The 16344-nt window shown below is 41.1% G+C and overlaps 1 protein-coding gene and 1 pseudogene across 3 annotated transcripts in view; both read left to right on the plus strand.

Moving 5' to 3' along the window:
- Positions 1-16344, plus strand: part of Pip5k1b (phosphatidylinositol-4-phosphate 5-kinase type 1 beta) — a 265393-nt gene that overhangs the window by 44563 nt on the left and 204486 nt on the right. Inside the window, exon 2 of one of the 3 annotated variants that reach the window (XM_057777562.1) lies at positions 10728-10796. The exons of the other annotated variants lie outside the window; for them this stretch is intronic. The gene's annotated coding sequence lies outside the window, so the exon portion shown is untranslated. The remainder of the gene's footprint in view (positions 1-10727; positions 10797-16344) is intronic. 3 annotated transcript variants of the gene reach the window in all.
- Positions 13775-14111, plus strand: LOC130879258 (dynein light chain Tctex-type 3-like; annotated as a pseudogene).

Consider the following 16344-nt stretch of genomic DNA (forward strand, 5'->3'; position numbering starts at 1 on the left):
GCCAGAGACAGGGTTCTAACTTGGTCATTTCAAAATAGATAGGCACTCCACCATCATGATTCAAAAATCTTTCTTTTTACATTGGTTTGAAGTGCCCTGTTAATTGAGCACTGATTCCAGCCTTCTTTGTGTTGTCTTTGAGACAGGGTCTCATAGAGTCCAGGCTGAGTTTGCTGGAATCTGAGACAGGCCTTCAACTCCAGATCCTCCCACCTCCACCCGCCAAGAGCTTGAGTCAGAGGCCTCTCTTCATGCTCAGTGTTCCAGGTTATTGGGGTTTTTTTTTTTTATGGTTTCCTTCTTTATTCTCTATTCTTACATATTCATTTCATGTGTTTTCCACTGTATGCTTTTTTCTACAGCTTATATACCCCGATGTAGTTTTCCAGGCAATATAGAAATTACAATGTGATCACATCCTGTTTTCCACAAAGCAGTCCAGGTTGTTTTTAAAGAATGGAACAGAATAGGTTTTAGTTCCTATAGCTGATAAAATAGTTCACTAAGTTCTAATGTAGGCCAAACCTGCTTGTTCATCTTTTCCCCAAAAATGTTCAGAAGAATTCTTGAAGATTAGTCTTCGTTAGAGTCATTTTGTCAAATCTGATGCTATATTAGTTAAAGCTACATAATATTTAAATCTTTATATTTCAATATTTAATCTTTTGGGGGATTAACTCTTATATTTACCCTTAGCTTTAACATTTGTTGTATCACTTAATGAACACACAGTTTCATCATTTTTCTTTTATAACCTATCATAAAAAATACTCAGCCTTATGGCAATTGTGTATGTTTCTGTTTAGCGTCCCACGGCTTGTTTAGTACCTTTTGTTAGTATTTCTTTTCTTTATAAGCATGAATTTTAGCCCATCACATATGCTGCTTGGTTATTTCTAGAATGCAGAGAACTCGCCTTTTGCCTGGTGGCTTTGCTGTAGTTTCAGTGACGCTATTACATTTTGCTGATGGATTATCATAGTATTTCTGCATGTTAATTTTATCTTCCGGTTTCCATCATTTATATTTTTACAGCCTTAAGTCATGTATGAGTTGTAGCTTTCTTCTAGGGCTTTGGCAGTGACAGGTTGGTTTTTTTTCTCTCTCTCTCTCTAAAAAGATGTTCTCAGTAACACATTACTCATGTGTGACCTACTTGATGCGCTGCGGTAAACGCCAGTTGTCTACTGATCTTACCCACAGGAAGGTGACCCACCAACCCAGTAAATGAGTCTATTTTAGGGACTGTCTAACAAATGTCTGACTTGCTGCTGTGCTGCTTTTGAAAGATCTATAGAGAAGAAATGTGAAGTGTAGCATATCCGCGTTAGAGAAGTAGATCAGCAATACATGGACCAGTCCAGTCTGAATTCTCTGTGCAAAATTAGCAAGACCTTGGATGTATAGTGTAACTGAATGCCCAAGCTGTACAATTTTACATTAAAAGATAAATGTTTGTTTAATTGTGTCCCACTTTAGAGATGCCCTTTCTAAAGACTTACTCTTTGTCTAGAGTACTGATTCCATTTTAGGGTTAGCGGCGTGGATATTTTCAGTCTCTTTGTGAGTAACTATTGCATAAGGAGATCCGCAGTGGTTTGCAAAAAGTTATTTGATGCCGATGTAAAAGGGAATTCTAATTTATATTATATTTGTATCCTTTCTTAGATATATCTTTCTTATTTGTTGTGCACCTTCATGCAAAAACATCTGATTTAATTAAATTATGCTGTGTAAATAATATAGGATTTTACCCCCTCAGAATTGGGGAACTATGGGGGCTAGAGGGATGGCTCAGCTGGTGGGATTGCTTCTTGTTCTTCTACAGGAAGAGCTCACAACTACCTGCAACTCTAGATCCAGGAATTCAGCATTCTTTCTGGCTCCTATGGGTACCTGCACACATGCACACACGTATACACACAAGCATGTGCACATGCACCAATTTAACAATTTAAATGTGGAGGGTATTGAAGGTTATAACTAAGCTAATTGTTGTGGCACTGTGTCTACAGGAATGTGTACTATCCTTTATCTAAACATTATAGTCTCTTGAGCTATCTAGATATGGGGCATGGAGATGGGGAGGGGGGAAGAGAAAGAAAGACAGAGATAGAAAAACAGACACACAGATAGAGACAGAGAGAACTAGATTAATTAGTGGACTGTGAATCTGGAGTGAAAGATACTATTTTTTTAATTTTTTTTATTGTTTTTATTAAGCTATATGATAGCCCCCCTTCTACCCTATCCCATTTTACTCAGGAGAGCTTGTCTTTTTCTCTTTTCTATGTAGATCCATGTATGTCTCTCTTAGGGTCCTCTTTGTTGTCTAGGTTCTTTGAGGTTGTGGACTATAGGTTGTTTTTTCTTTGCTTTATGTCTAAAAGCCACTTATGAGTGAGTACATATTATATTTGTCTTTCTGGGTCTGGGTTACCTCCCTCATTCACTCAGTGTGTGAAAGATATTCTATTCAGAGCTAGAGAAAGAGATGGCCAGAGCCCTGAAGATGACCCAGGATGACTTCACAGGGTACACCCACCCACACACCCCTGTCCTCCAATGATCATTGACCCATGCATCCTTCACAAATCTAAAGAACAAAGCTGGGGTGATCCTGCCTGACCCCTGCAAGACTTAAGGTCACATGAACAAATACCCCCTTTCTCTGAGCTACTGGGTGGCCTCTAAAAGCTGGCCATGTTTCCTGAGCTGCCTGTAGACTTCACTTTGCCATCTTTGATCAGTCATCTGGCACTGACCCTGTGGTTTTGAGAGTGTGGCTTCTTCCTGCTGTGCACAAAGAAAGCTGTGGAGAAGAGCTAGGACACATTGCCTTACTCCTAAGACTAAATTCCAGAGTTGTTTTTTTAGGGCCTTTGGCCATGTGATATTTTACATAAATACTCTTAAAGACAGGTCATTCTGTCTTCCTCCTTTGTATACTATTAATTTCAAAAGCTCATAGTTGCACCTTTTGCTGGTCAAAAGACAAGGGAAAGAAAGGATTAGAAACACTGTGAAGATTTTTCCAATTCCTTGTCTTCTTATTTTGTCACCTTGACACATTTGTGGGTGGGAATAGTCACTCTAGAATCCATCGGTGGCTGCCCTGTGTCCTGTGTATCCAGTTTGGGTTTCACAAGGTCATCTGCAAGCTGAAAGCCAACCAACTAAAAAGGAAAGCTCAGGGAAAGGTAACTTTTAATATCTTTCTTCTGGTCATCCCTCTGTGGCAGCCACGTGTAGCGATTAGCCGTAGTCTTTGGCAGACACCCATCTCTGGGATTTGGACTGCCTATCTGGTGTCTTAATAACTTGACATTTGTGGTGTGGAAGGAAACTTAAGAGAGAGCCCGGCACCGCTGCCAAGATTGTAAAACGGAACTTCAGTAGACTCGATTCTGGTTTATAATAACTAAAGATAACCAGGAACTTCCCGTTGGCAGAGAGATGTTGGGACATGTGAGAATCCATAGTGGAAAGTGGTCCTTTGGTTGTATTCATTCCTGCCTTCCCTTCAAGATGCTTTGATCTGACGTTCTAATATTACTGTGTCAGTAATGTAATCTGTGGCCACATATGAATACAAAGTTCTACAGAGGGGCTATGAAACTGACTTTTTACATAGTTAAGATATATATATATATATACACACACACATACATACATACATACATGTAAAATTTAGTTTAGTCCCTGGAAAACATTTAACTATGTTTGAAGTATACCATTTCATTTGCAAAGTTTATGAAGTCTAAATATAGTGAAGAAATTCCAGTTCCCAATAAGATGAGGTAAACATACTTCACTCTGACCCCGCCCACTGAATGCAGTGATGAAGCCTGGCTGGAACGCATGGAACCGCCATGTGCAGACTGTGAAAGATAAAGGAAAGAGCTCATAATCTGAAGTTCCCCCAGGCTGGCGAAGAAAGAGTAAATTTGGTCCCTGTCTCACTTCATTGTGCCCAAAAGAGAAAGTTTGTGCAAAGTCTCTGAAGACTCAACTGACTGAAACCACAACCCACAGAAAGGGATTGGCTGCCTGAGCCTTGCCGGGACAGTCACCTGCGGAAACCACAATGGACCATTCTCTCACAGACCCACAGCCTCATAACACAACATTCCAAATGTCTGGCACGCAATGCAGAGTGGTCCAGCCTGGGGAGAATTCCTTGGTTCAGATGGAGAAAGGAAGTCAAGAGAAACCAATACTGAGATTGGCACAGATGTTGTGATTCTCTGGTAGACATCAAAGCAGCTGTTGTAGAGGTGTTTGACAAACCAAGGAAGAAGACACTTTGAAACCGGTGGACAAAGAAGACCTCAGCCTATGCCTGGGGGACAGATATATAGAATAGCAAAGTTTAAAATGAAGCACAGAAATACAAGAACTGAAAACCTAAAACCATTAAGACTTAGGACCCAAAGGGGCATGGCGAAGAAGTCAGTGGAACAATCTAAGGACAAAGAGAAAGAGAGATGTGGGGATGGGGATACGCTAAGCCTCAGGACCAGTGAAATAATGGCAGGGGAATAATGCTTCTGACGTCAGAGTTCCAGAAGAAAGGGAGTCAAGCACAGCACCAGGGCTGTAAATGGAGGAGGGGGTCTCTGAAACACGCCTGGTGATCCAAGATGCGCAATGCCACAAACAGAGTAAACCCAGAGAATTATGTGCTCAAGCAGATCCTTATCTAACTGCTGAAACCCAGGGACAAAAAAAGCCTTGAAGCAGAGGAAAACAATTCCTTGCCTGCCAAGGAGCAATGATCTGGCTGCCCGAGGGATCTAAATCATGGACGCCATCGGCAAGTGACAATGATAATAACAGAAAATTATTTGATTGTCAACCCAGGGGCCTATATCCAGCAAAAACACTCTTCCGGAACTTTCAGATTTTCTCAGATGATTGAAAAGTAAGAAAATCCAGTAGACCCAACTTGAGAAAATTGCTGAACGCTGTTCTCCAGACAGGAGGAAATAATGCCAGGAGGAACTTGGATTGTATGAAGTGAAGGCAGAGAAGTAAAAGAAATACTGACTATCTGAAAAACGCCGCTGCTCTCATTTGGTCCTTCAAATACGTGTGATGGTTAGAGAGATAATAAACTAGTGTTGCCTGGTGGGGTCTTCGGTGATGTGATATGCCATAAAAGCATAAAGGACGGCAAAGTTACAGACATGTTATGGTCTTTATATTCCAACCGAGTTAAGAACAATATACCTCAAGTGTGATGCCTGTATTATAATTTCAAGATGAACCACTCAACATCCACCAAATGGGACATATAGTTAAAAACAAACAAGCAAGCAAACAAAACACACATACACACTATAAAATGGATACTACAGAAAGGTACATGAAGCAAAAACAGGGCCATAAGCAACAGAAGAAGAAAAGCAGAGAGAAGAAACAATAAGATGTAAATGTTCTATACAGACCACTTAAAGGGCATATTATCAAATGGATAAATACAGCCGCACATTTCCAATGAAAACTTAATATCTGAGGTGAGACATCACTTACACAGCAAATTATGTAAAAGAAAATGTGTAGTTCCCTATTTTAACTACCTGCTAAGTGATATTTTAATATATGGAGTTAAAGTATTAAAATTTCACTGTTCTTTATACTTTTAAAAACTCTAAATACCAGAAAACTTCAAATTACTTATGTATTATGGATTCTACTGTTGGGTAGCAATGCCGTAAGGGAAGGGTTCTGCAACATAGTAAAAAGAAATGTCTCAAGGGCCAGGCAGGCTGGACCAGGAGCTGCACTGTTTTGTTTCCTTTGATAATACATTAGGAGATTTGGAAGTTCTTTCAAGGCTTGATTCCCAGCATCAGGATCAAGTATACAGCTGTCAATCAATCTGGGCACACAGAACACTTATGGCCACTAAACTATCAGCTTCACAGCACACACAGGTACTGTGACTCTGTCATGTCCACTGCTTTCTGCAGGGATGGAGCAGCTGTTCAACTACAGTGGAGAAGAAGCAATGCTAAGTAACCATCTTACCTAGTGCCTCTCGCAAATCAGTAAGTTTTATTAACCAGGTCTATAAGTGCTAAAGCCAGATTACTCTTTCTTAATAAATGAATATATATATTTGTACATATTATTCCAGTCTGGAATCAATAAATGGAAGTCCCCACTTTACAAGCAAATGAACAATAAAATGCTTGAATAATTTTTATTAAAAGCAAAATTGTTCCAAAACTTTGAACCAACATATAATATTGCTGAATAATAATAATTGTTATAGAACAACAAGCAGGCAAAAACAAAAGCAAACAAGACTAGCCCAGTAATAGGCTGTGAGGTAGAGAATGGAGAGTGGGGTCTCTGCACTCTCTGTTTCTAAGGAAGTTTTTCTTAACTGCGAAGGCTGGAGCTTTGTGGGAAGGGAAGTCATATTCACAACCTTGGTTGATGGCCTGTCTAATTCTTAGCAGTCCAAGAACCATGGACATACTCTAAAGGTGGGCACACTCTCCTGGAATCTTCTCCCAACTGAAACTTGACATTCAGCTATGATCCACTCTGTTTCCCTCTCTGCCTAGAGTGTAAACTCTGTGAGCACAAAAAGCCATCCGTTTTGCTCCTAAAACTGAAGGGCATACTGCCTACTTAGCTCAGAGGTGCCTACAAATATACTCAAATCAGAGGAATCAGTGCCAAAATCTCGCCTCAGCTTAGCCTAGCTGGCACGAATGGGGAAGCATTTGGGACTCATATGAACCACTCTAAAGAATGCTACCCTTGCCGGGTGGCGATGACACACACCTTTAATCCCAGCACTCGGGAGGCAGAGGCAGGCGGATCTCTATGAGTTCGAGGCCAGCCTGGTCTACAAGAACTAGTTCCAGGACAGGAACCAAAAGCTGTGGAGAAACTCTGTCTCAAAAAATCCAGAAAAAAAAAAAAAGAATGCTACCCTTTAATGTGCTTGTCGAACCTTTTACTGCATGGAGTGCAGATATATTTGACTGAGGTCAATCTGGCCAACAATCAGATTACAGAAAGCAGCTGGTTCTAGTTACTAGGAGCATAAGGAATTGAAAGCTAACTGGAGCTGGGTGCTTCTTCTATTGGTCCTACAGTGAACTTCTGTGAGACCCAGAGTGTGGTGTGGCTCAAGGCCTCTGGCCTGAATGTTGCACATTTGAATCATTCAGACTTTCTTCTCCATGCTAGTCTGGCGCTTGTGAACTTTTACAAACTTTGTATGTACAAAACTTCAGAATTCTACACAATTTTAAATGTGTTTTGCTTCGTTTCTATGGACAGGCATGAAGAGTTAGGGTAAAAGAAGGAATGGCTGCCTTAGAGATTACAGAGATAATGTGTTCTCTTTTTTTCAGGTGAAATTTCCAGAGTTTGTTCCTTATTCCTGCTATGTAGTGACTCTGTCCTATTTTAGCTTTCTGTTGCTATGATAAAACATTTCACCAAAACCAATTCAGTGAGGGAAGAGTTAATTTGACTTACAGATTACAGTCCATTGTCCAGGAAAAGTCAGAGAAGGAGCTCAGAGCAGGAAGCTGGAGGCAGGAACTGAAGCGGAACGTAGAGGCTGCCTCCTGGCTTACTTCTCCTGGCTATCTTTCTTACACAGTGCAGGCTCACTTGCCTAGGTATGGCGCTGCCCGCAGTGGGCTGTGCTCCACTGTATCAATTGCCAATTAGGACAGTGCCTTGCAGATATAGCCATACACCAATCTAGATTGGTGTCAAGTTGACAGCTGTGACGCATTGCCCTGTAATTCTGAATATCAGTGGCCCCAACCTTGTCTCACTTATATAAATTTAAAAATGCTACAGGCCTGTCTATTTTCTGGAGGCTCTGGTAGGAATCTTCTTGCCTTTCATAGAATCTAGAAAGTAGGCCCAGAACTTCCTTTCCCGTTCAAAGCCAGCCATAACTGGTTGAGAAGTCTGCACTTGTACCTCAGGAATACCAACTCTCCGGCCTCTCTGTTCCATATAAAGAAGCCTTACAGTTATATCAAGCCCGCTGGATAATTCAGAATAATCTTATTTTAGGTCAGCCGAGTATCGGCCTCTCACGTTGCCATTCTGTATAAGACAATCATGTCAGAGCTGGTGCTTTTTGTCCCTCCATTCTCTTCTCATTCTACGTTAGTTAGCTAGAGTCAGTGGAAGAAGTTAGAACAAATAGCACCCTAGGATAACTAAAGTATTTCTGTTTGATGGAGCCTGCCTAATTTCTGGCTGTTTGTTAGCTTTTTAAAAATATTTATTTTAAATTATGTGTACCTCTTTCATGGTCTGTGAACTCAAGTGCAGGCACCCTTGGAGGTCAGGGCATCCTGGAGCTTCAGGAAGTTAAGAGGCTTCTGACATAGATACTGGGAGTGGCTCTTGGGCACTCTGCAATAAGAGTAAGTGCTCCTCACTCACAGCCTTCTAGCTGTTTCTTAAAGCTGGCAGCATGTTTTTTCTTAAACCCAGGATTGTGTTCCTGTGTGTGGAAAGACACGTCCTTATAAAGGATAAGGGATGTGTTACCTCATCTTAATTTTTTTTAACTTCTAATAAAAGATGCCTCAAATATTTTCCAGAGTTCAGGAGACAGTTTTTTCTTCCTCTGATGAGCAGGTGGTTGAAAGTTGTGCAATGCTGTTTTTCTGAATATAAAATCATAATGTCCTTGTGAACATGTTCATTAAAATAGAAACATTGGACTATCCTCATTTGCATTCCAGTCCACTCTTTGGAGTAGATTTTTATATCTGGTTCTTGCTATAATTATTTACATCTCTGGTGGAAATGCCACATCCATTTGCAGATTAATTATGCAATTATCAAAAGCCTGGAGAGAGATCTCAAAATTCACTGTTAACAACTAGAGAAAACACAGGAAGCTGAGGAGCTAAAGCCGAGATTTCCTGAATGTATTTCTACTAGGCCACAAGATTCATGCATGCCTTTAGGTTGACAGTCCAAGTAAACTTCCCTTTATGAAGTGATTTGGACGAAAAGACGTGAGTTGGGAGGGCTCAGTGCCCAAGCTCGGTGTCACATTTACTGAGATCTCTTCTGGGCCATCCCATCACCCATGAATGCTAGCGAGTGCATCTTCCTCAGTGGCAGGACTTTGAAATGCAATGAACACTCTGTTGTTGTCATATGCTGCAGCTTGTGAGGTGAGGCTGCATCATTCCTTGGTCTGTGCAAATGGGGGTCCCCTGGAGTTGTACAGATCAACATGGCAAGCCTTCCCCTGGAGGCCTGGCAGCAGCAAGGAAGGCCTGCGGCTCAGAAAGGAACAGGCGCACACACTGATTCACAATGCTTGTGTCCCGTGTGACTAGATGCGTGGTGACAGGAACACAGAAGGGGTACCTGACCTCTCCTAGGCTCTGCTGGGTACCGGAAAAGACTTTTAGAGGGTAAGCCCTGCCTGAACCAAGTCTGGAAGAATCAACAAGTGATGGCTAACAAGAAACAAAAGTGAATGATTTCCTTAACCAATCTAGCAGTCTAGGAAGAGAAATAAGAGCTGCGTGCAAAAGCATTGTGTACTGCAAGAATCATGGACACAACCTCAAACTGTGTCTCCAGAATCCCTAGAGGACACCAAAGTCAGTAGATGGTTAAGGACCTGAACATAAAATAACAGTTTCTGCATGTAAATCACTTACACCCTCCTGGATATTTGAAACCATCTCTAGGTTAAACATAACACCTAATTCAATGGAAATGCTCTTGTCTTAGGGTTTCTATGGCTGTGAAGAGACGCCATGTCCACAGCCACTCTTAATAAGGAAAACATTTCATTGGGCCTGGCTTACAGTTTCAGAGGTTTAGTTCACTGCTGTCATGGTGGGAAACATGGCCGCACACAGACAGACGAGGTGCTGGAGAAGGAGCAGAGAGTTCTACAACTGAATCAACATGCCACAGGAAGAAAGAGTGACAATGACTTAAGTTCCTGGAATTTCAAAGCCTGCCTCCAGTGACACAGTTCCTCCAGCAAGGCCACACCTCCTAATAGCACCACTCCCTATGAGCCTGTGGGGCCACTGTCATTCAAATCACCACAGCTGTGGAAATAATTATTGTCCTACATTATAGTAAGAAAGAGAGAGAGAGGGGAGAGAGAGAGAGAGAGAGAGAGAGAGAGAGAGAGAGAGAGAGAGAGAGAGAGAGAGAGAGAGAAGCTGAAGTTATTGAGTGTGGGCCCAGCCCACCCTTTTTAATATAATGTTTTAATCTGTAATTAGTTGAGTTCATGCTGTGGAATCCAGAGCAGCAGGGGGCTCCCTTTGTGCCATTGTGACCCAAGTATGAGATTCATATGGCTTTGTGGGGTGGGGGTTGGGGGGACACAAAGAACATTGAACTTTTCTGTTCCCTGGTTCCCCATTTAGTAAAACAGTTGTTAAGAGTTTCAGATGAATTATCCTAAGTAAAATGTTTCAGACGGGGCCTAACAGAATAGCAGGCAGCACATGTTGGTAGGTGTTGTTGATGGGGTAATCACAATTGTATTATGCAGGGTTAAAAAAAAATAGGCAAAGTCTGCACTGCCCATGCCAGTGAGTGTTGGCATAATAGTGCTGTTAAAGTTTTGTTTGTTTGGGTTTTTTTTTTTTTAAGATACAAACTGAAGCTTTGTAGCTATATAAACTTTATTTCATCAGTTTTCCAAAGTTGATGAGACTCTTGTGAATCTGTTCACACAGAACCATCAGAGACTGAGGAAGACAAATGCTCACAGGGGCACCATCAGCTGTAATGATGATGGCAAACCGGTATGATTTCTTCTTGTGCATTGGTAAACCTTAAGCCTGTGTGTAACATTCCGTGGCTTCTTAGGGAGGGATGGGAGTGGGAACGAATGCAGGTGAAGTGATGGAGGGCTGGTCTCATCAGACATTGTTGTCTTCCTGGCTCATCCCTGCTCCTCTACCCCCTGTCAGCTAGACACCATTTACGCAAGCCTGGCTTTTGTCTGGGAATGCTGGTGGCCACTGTGCATTTTTCTACTGTCTCCTTTTACGGACGTCTCCTTTTGACTTTTCAATGTCCAGTTACTTGTTTGTAAGCACTGTTTGGTTCCATCCGTTGCTTTAACGTGCGGGGCATGGTGTGGCTTCCTAGTTTCTTGTGATTCTCTTTAAGGTGTTTGCTGCTCTTGGAGATATTTTAAGGTTTATTTTCATCTCAATAAGAAGTGGTCTCCATAGCCTTTGTCCATTGCTATTGGAAGCTAATTTGTGGCGTGTTTCTGGAAATGATAGGTAAGCCCACACACATCTATTAATTATGTAAGACACCTTTCCATTTCTAAGTACCTTCTTTTACTAAGCTGATTTTTGTTTAGTTTTGCTTTGGAGACAAGGTCTTACTGTGTAACCTGGTTAGCCTGGAACTCACTATGGAGGGGGAGGGAGGGAGCGGAAGGAGGGTGAGAGAAAGAGGGAGAGACAGAGACAAAGAGACAAGAAGCACAGTGAATGGTTTCCTTGGCCAATCTAGCAGTCTAGGTAGAGAAAACAGAAACAGAGGGGCGTGCAAAAACATCGTGCACTGCAGGAATTGTGGAACAGCCTCAAATTTGAGAGACAGAGACAGAGAGTGACAGAGAGACAGAGACACACATGCACACAGAGAAACAGACAGACAGACAGACAGACAGAGATCTGCTTACCTCTGCCTCCTTAGTGCAGGGATTAAAGATATGCACCAACATGCCAGGCCCTCAGCTGTTGTTCTAATTACTAATTTTTTACACTATACTTTTACATGATTGTTTAGGGACCTGTAGTTTGAATGACTGAGTTGGGAGACAAAGCCTTGTCTTGTGAAGTAGCTGTACTTATCTAACTTTTCAAGACACTAGACTGGAGGCCTCTAGAATTTGATTATCTTCCCACTGCCTTTAGGGATGTAAACATTCCCATCTCTGACTCATGGTTACCATTCAAGACTAGAATGTTACCTGTATGTTCCACCAAAGGTTATAATGGTAGATAAATTTGCAACAGTTTGTCAAAACAAAAAGTAACCATGTTGGTAGAGCTCACGAATTTACCCTAGTTACTGTTGGGAAAGTTGAATCTTTCCTTCTCTCCTCTATCCCGAGGTCCTAGTCGTGTCTCTGAAGTATAAACATGAAAATAGCCAGAAAGTTTGATTTTATCCTTTAAATTGTAACCATCAGCATTCCTTTAGTGATTTTTATTAGAATGCTGAAAATTTAAAATATGATGCATGCATTTTAAATACATCTAGACTTTTGAAAAGTGAAAAAAAGCCATGCTACTACTCTGTCTTTGGGATATGCATTCTGGGAACTGTTTTTAAACATTTTAACCAAAGTGCTCTAATGGAATGTTACAGTTGCTGCTGGTTATCTTTAATTCACTTGCAGGTTGTTTGTTCTTACTGGTTTTCTTTTTCTTTTTTAAATGAAAAAGTGAGCATTTGCCATGTGTTGCTCTAAAGGAAATCAGTCACAATTGTTCACAACAAAAGGCATGTTTCAAAATGAAAGCTCTGAGCAAAACCATTCTGGGTTTTCATACTTGTAGCAGGACAGATGTTGGCATTGTGATGAAGCAGAGCTTGCTTCTCTTTGGTGTCACTGTAATGGTCCATTCCCTGGAGCAGCTGGAGATGAGATTGTGTTGTACTGAAATGTTGATCAGATGCTTACACTGTAATGAGTGTGACTGTGTGATACTCAACTCTGTGCTGTAACGAAACATTCTCGGTCTGGATCTTTATTGATGGCACGCGGAGAAAAATTGTTCTCCTTTCTCTGAGTCAGAATAAATTTAAAGTAAAACTCTAAGCAATAGGACCAGAGATGTTCTTAAAAGTAGAAGGCATTCTTTTCTATAATCCTGCACCAAAATGGGACCTGAGATTTTGAGAAACAAATGTAATTTGTTTGGGCTATCTTGTATGTAGATAGATATTATGCAACCTTATAAGGTGATTTGATGACTTACTGGGAAGGAATAATGAACACATTATAGAGTCAGTAATGTTTGAAAATGTACAATTTAAAAAAAAAGTTAAAAAAGAGAGCCCTACTTTTTGTCATTACCTTTCAGAAGAATGGGAGTACCATGGTTGAAGTGAATGCAGTGAACACGCCCAGTTCTTCTTTGGGATGTCACTGCTATGGGCTTTCTCAAGGACTTTTACTAGGCTGTGGAGTGCTTATCTCTGACTTAGATGTTCTGAACTAAAAATTTAGTTTGAGAAAATAATTTGATTGGTAAGGGCCATTATATCAAATGCTGGGAATACTGTAAGTTTTCATCAACATATAATTAAAGTGTGGTTCTTTTATCTATTGGATGCCTTGTAGCTATATAAAATGAGGCTTGCAAAGAGATATGGCATAATGATAACAAAATATGTCTTTGTAGTCTCAGGTGAGTAAAGGAGGCACAGTAAGACTTGTGGTTATCTACTATACAATGTTATAACAAGTCCATAATATAGTCATATTTCACATACATTGAAATTGAAGGTATAAATCTTTGTTGATATAGAAAAGGTGTTCACAGTAGATAATATGGAAATGGCAAGTTAGTGAGCATTGGATGTATAAAACAGACAGGCATGAATATAGATGAACACCCAGAGTGTTTCTGTGCCAATACCACAGGCAGTTATTTCTGAGTGGTGAGATTATTGGTAATTTTCATGTGTTACCTCCTGTGTGTTTTTAAATTTTTGTATAATTAACAAATATCTCACAGCCAAAGTCACCATGCAGGGGTACCAGAGGTCCTGCAGCAAGATTGGCTTCAATGCTGATACTATAGTCAAAGAGTGTTGATGGAGTCTTAGGTGGTGAGGGTTAGTCAAAACAACCAGTGGACTGCAAGCATAGTGGACAATCTCCAGCGCACTTCGTTAAGTTGGGAAAAGCTTATGAATACACTGTGATTGTGTGGTGGTCCAGAGGAGTGCATATGGCTTTCTCATGGCCAGCTCCTGTTTGGGATGTTAAATCTGATGGAACTTGTACTGTAAGATGGGAGAACCATCTGACACGAACTACAGACTGCATCATTAATGTTTTTGCAGTCTCCATTGTCCTGTAACCAACTAAACATGTTGAGCTAGAGCCAGTAACTTAAGCATTTGTGAGTGTATCCTTCCCTAAACCGAGTTACTTGGTAACGGGCTAGATAACAAGTGTGCAATATGCTTCAAAGCTATCAACAACAGCAAAATCCTGAATATTATAAGCAAAAGTTGGCAGATTATCTCATTTAAAAATACCAAAAGTCTCGTTTATATTAGAAAGAGTAAAAATAAACAAGAGTAGAAAATTTTTTTAAAAGGAGGCTAAAAGTGCAGGAAAAGGACTAAGTGGAAAAAGGAAAGAATGAGCCAGAATGAACCAGGGGATGAGTGGAGGGAGGGGTGAGAGACAACCAAGAACAAACGTACCCATACCTATGAAGAAGCCATGACAAAACCCATTACTTTGTACACTGTCTACACAATTAATTTTTAATCAAAGGAGAACTAGGCTAGGGATGTAGCTCAGTGAGTATGCCCAGTATGCTCAAGGCCCAGGTTTTTGGACTTCAGGAAGAAGTCACCAAAGATACTGTGAGCTACCTTGTAAACCACTGTGGGGATACCTAGTGGTCAGTGTGTCTAGAACCATTACTTTATCAAAGTGACTTCTAAAAGAGAGAGGCGACTAATCAGTGGCCATGAAGGAAATGAAACAGTTATCAATAGATAACCTTTGAACTCAAAAGGAAAGACCCAAATGGTTTAATAAATGCCCCATACTGATATTAAGGAGGGCAGTGTCACTGCTTATAGAAGAGGGCTTTGAGACACGGGGAATAAACTCTTAGAGCCTTCCCACAAAAATCAGTGAATGGTCATATGACTATTTCACCCTTTCAAATATAATGTTTTTATAAATAATTTTGAGACTTTCATGCATACATACACTCATACACTATGTCTTGATCATATTCACCTTCCACTCTAGCCTCTATCTCCTTCCTGGTCCATTCTCACTCCCAACTCTGCATCCCCCCTTTCTTTTTTATCTTTTTTCTTTCTTTTTTTTTTTTGGATTTTCGAGACAGGGTATCTCCATAGCTTTTTGGTTCCTATCCTGGAACTAGCTCTTTTTTTTTTGTTTTTGTTTTTTTTTTGTTTTGTTTTGTTTTTTTGTTTTTTTTTTTTGTTTTTCGAGACAGGGTTTCTCTGTGGTTTTGGAGCCTGTCCTGGAACTAGCTCTTGTAGACCAGGCTGGTCTCGAACTCACAGAGATCCGCCTGCCTCTGCCTCCCAAGTGCTGGGATTAAAGGCGTGCGCCACCACCGCCCGGCTAGGAACTAGCTCTTGTAGACCAGGCTGGCCTCGAACTCACAGAGATCCACCTGCCTCTGCCTCCTGAGTGCTGGGATTAAAGGCGTGCGCCACCACTGCCTGGCATGCATCCCCCCTTCTTAAATGGCACACTTAGTCCAATTTGTGCTACTTGTAAACTCACAGGTGTGGAGCTATCCACCAGAGCTAAGGTGATTTACCAGGACCACGCCCTTGAAAAAAACCCAGCTCCTCCTTTCTCAGAAGCCATCATTGTCAATAGTTCCTCAGTGAGGGACAGAGACTCTGAGCCACTCCCTGTTCCACGTGGGAATGTTAATGGGTCTTGTACACGTCCTGTGCAGGCAGCCACAGCTGGTGTGAGTGCTTGGGTGCAGTGGTCCTATCATCGCCAGAAGACACTGTTTGACTCCAGCCCCCATCCCCGCCACCTCTGTCTCTGATATTCATTCATTCTGCCCAGCCTCAATGATCCCTGAACCTTGGGAGATAGATGTGTGATATAGATGCCCCACTTGTGACCAAGCACTCCACAGACACTTATTCTCTCTGCCCTTTGACCAGTTGTGAACTTCTGAGTTAACTAGTGTCTACACACACACACACACACACACCCCACACACACCCTTCCTTGATGAGCACTGGAGCTGTACTAATTTATGGGTCAAAGATCTGAATCAATAGGGTAGTTTAATACTATGTCTACTTAGAAAAAAAATTAGTAGTTTCCTTCTTGGGCCTATGAGTCCCTAATCATGGGTTCTTAGCCAGATTTATAGCGCCAGGCATGTAATTTCATTTCACCTTTTTCTGACCATACTAACGGGTTGTTAATGTGGCAAAATGATCCTAATACTAGAAATTGACAAGGAGGGTGTGTGTGGACATGTGCACTGAGGATCAATCTTTTTTTCTGAGTATTGATGGAAAGCCATTCAACAATATGCCATCGAACAGACTCTAAATAAATAT

The sequence above is a fragment of the Chionomys nivalis genome, chromosome 8, assembly GCF_950005125.1.
Source record: "Chionomys nivalis chromosome 8, mChiNiv1.1, whole genome shotgun sequence".
NCBI classification, from domain to species: domain Eukaryota; kingdom Metazoa; phylum Chordata; class Mammalia; order Rodentia; family Cricetidae; genus Chionomys; species Chionomys nivalis.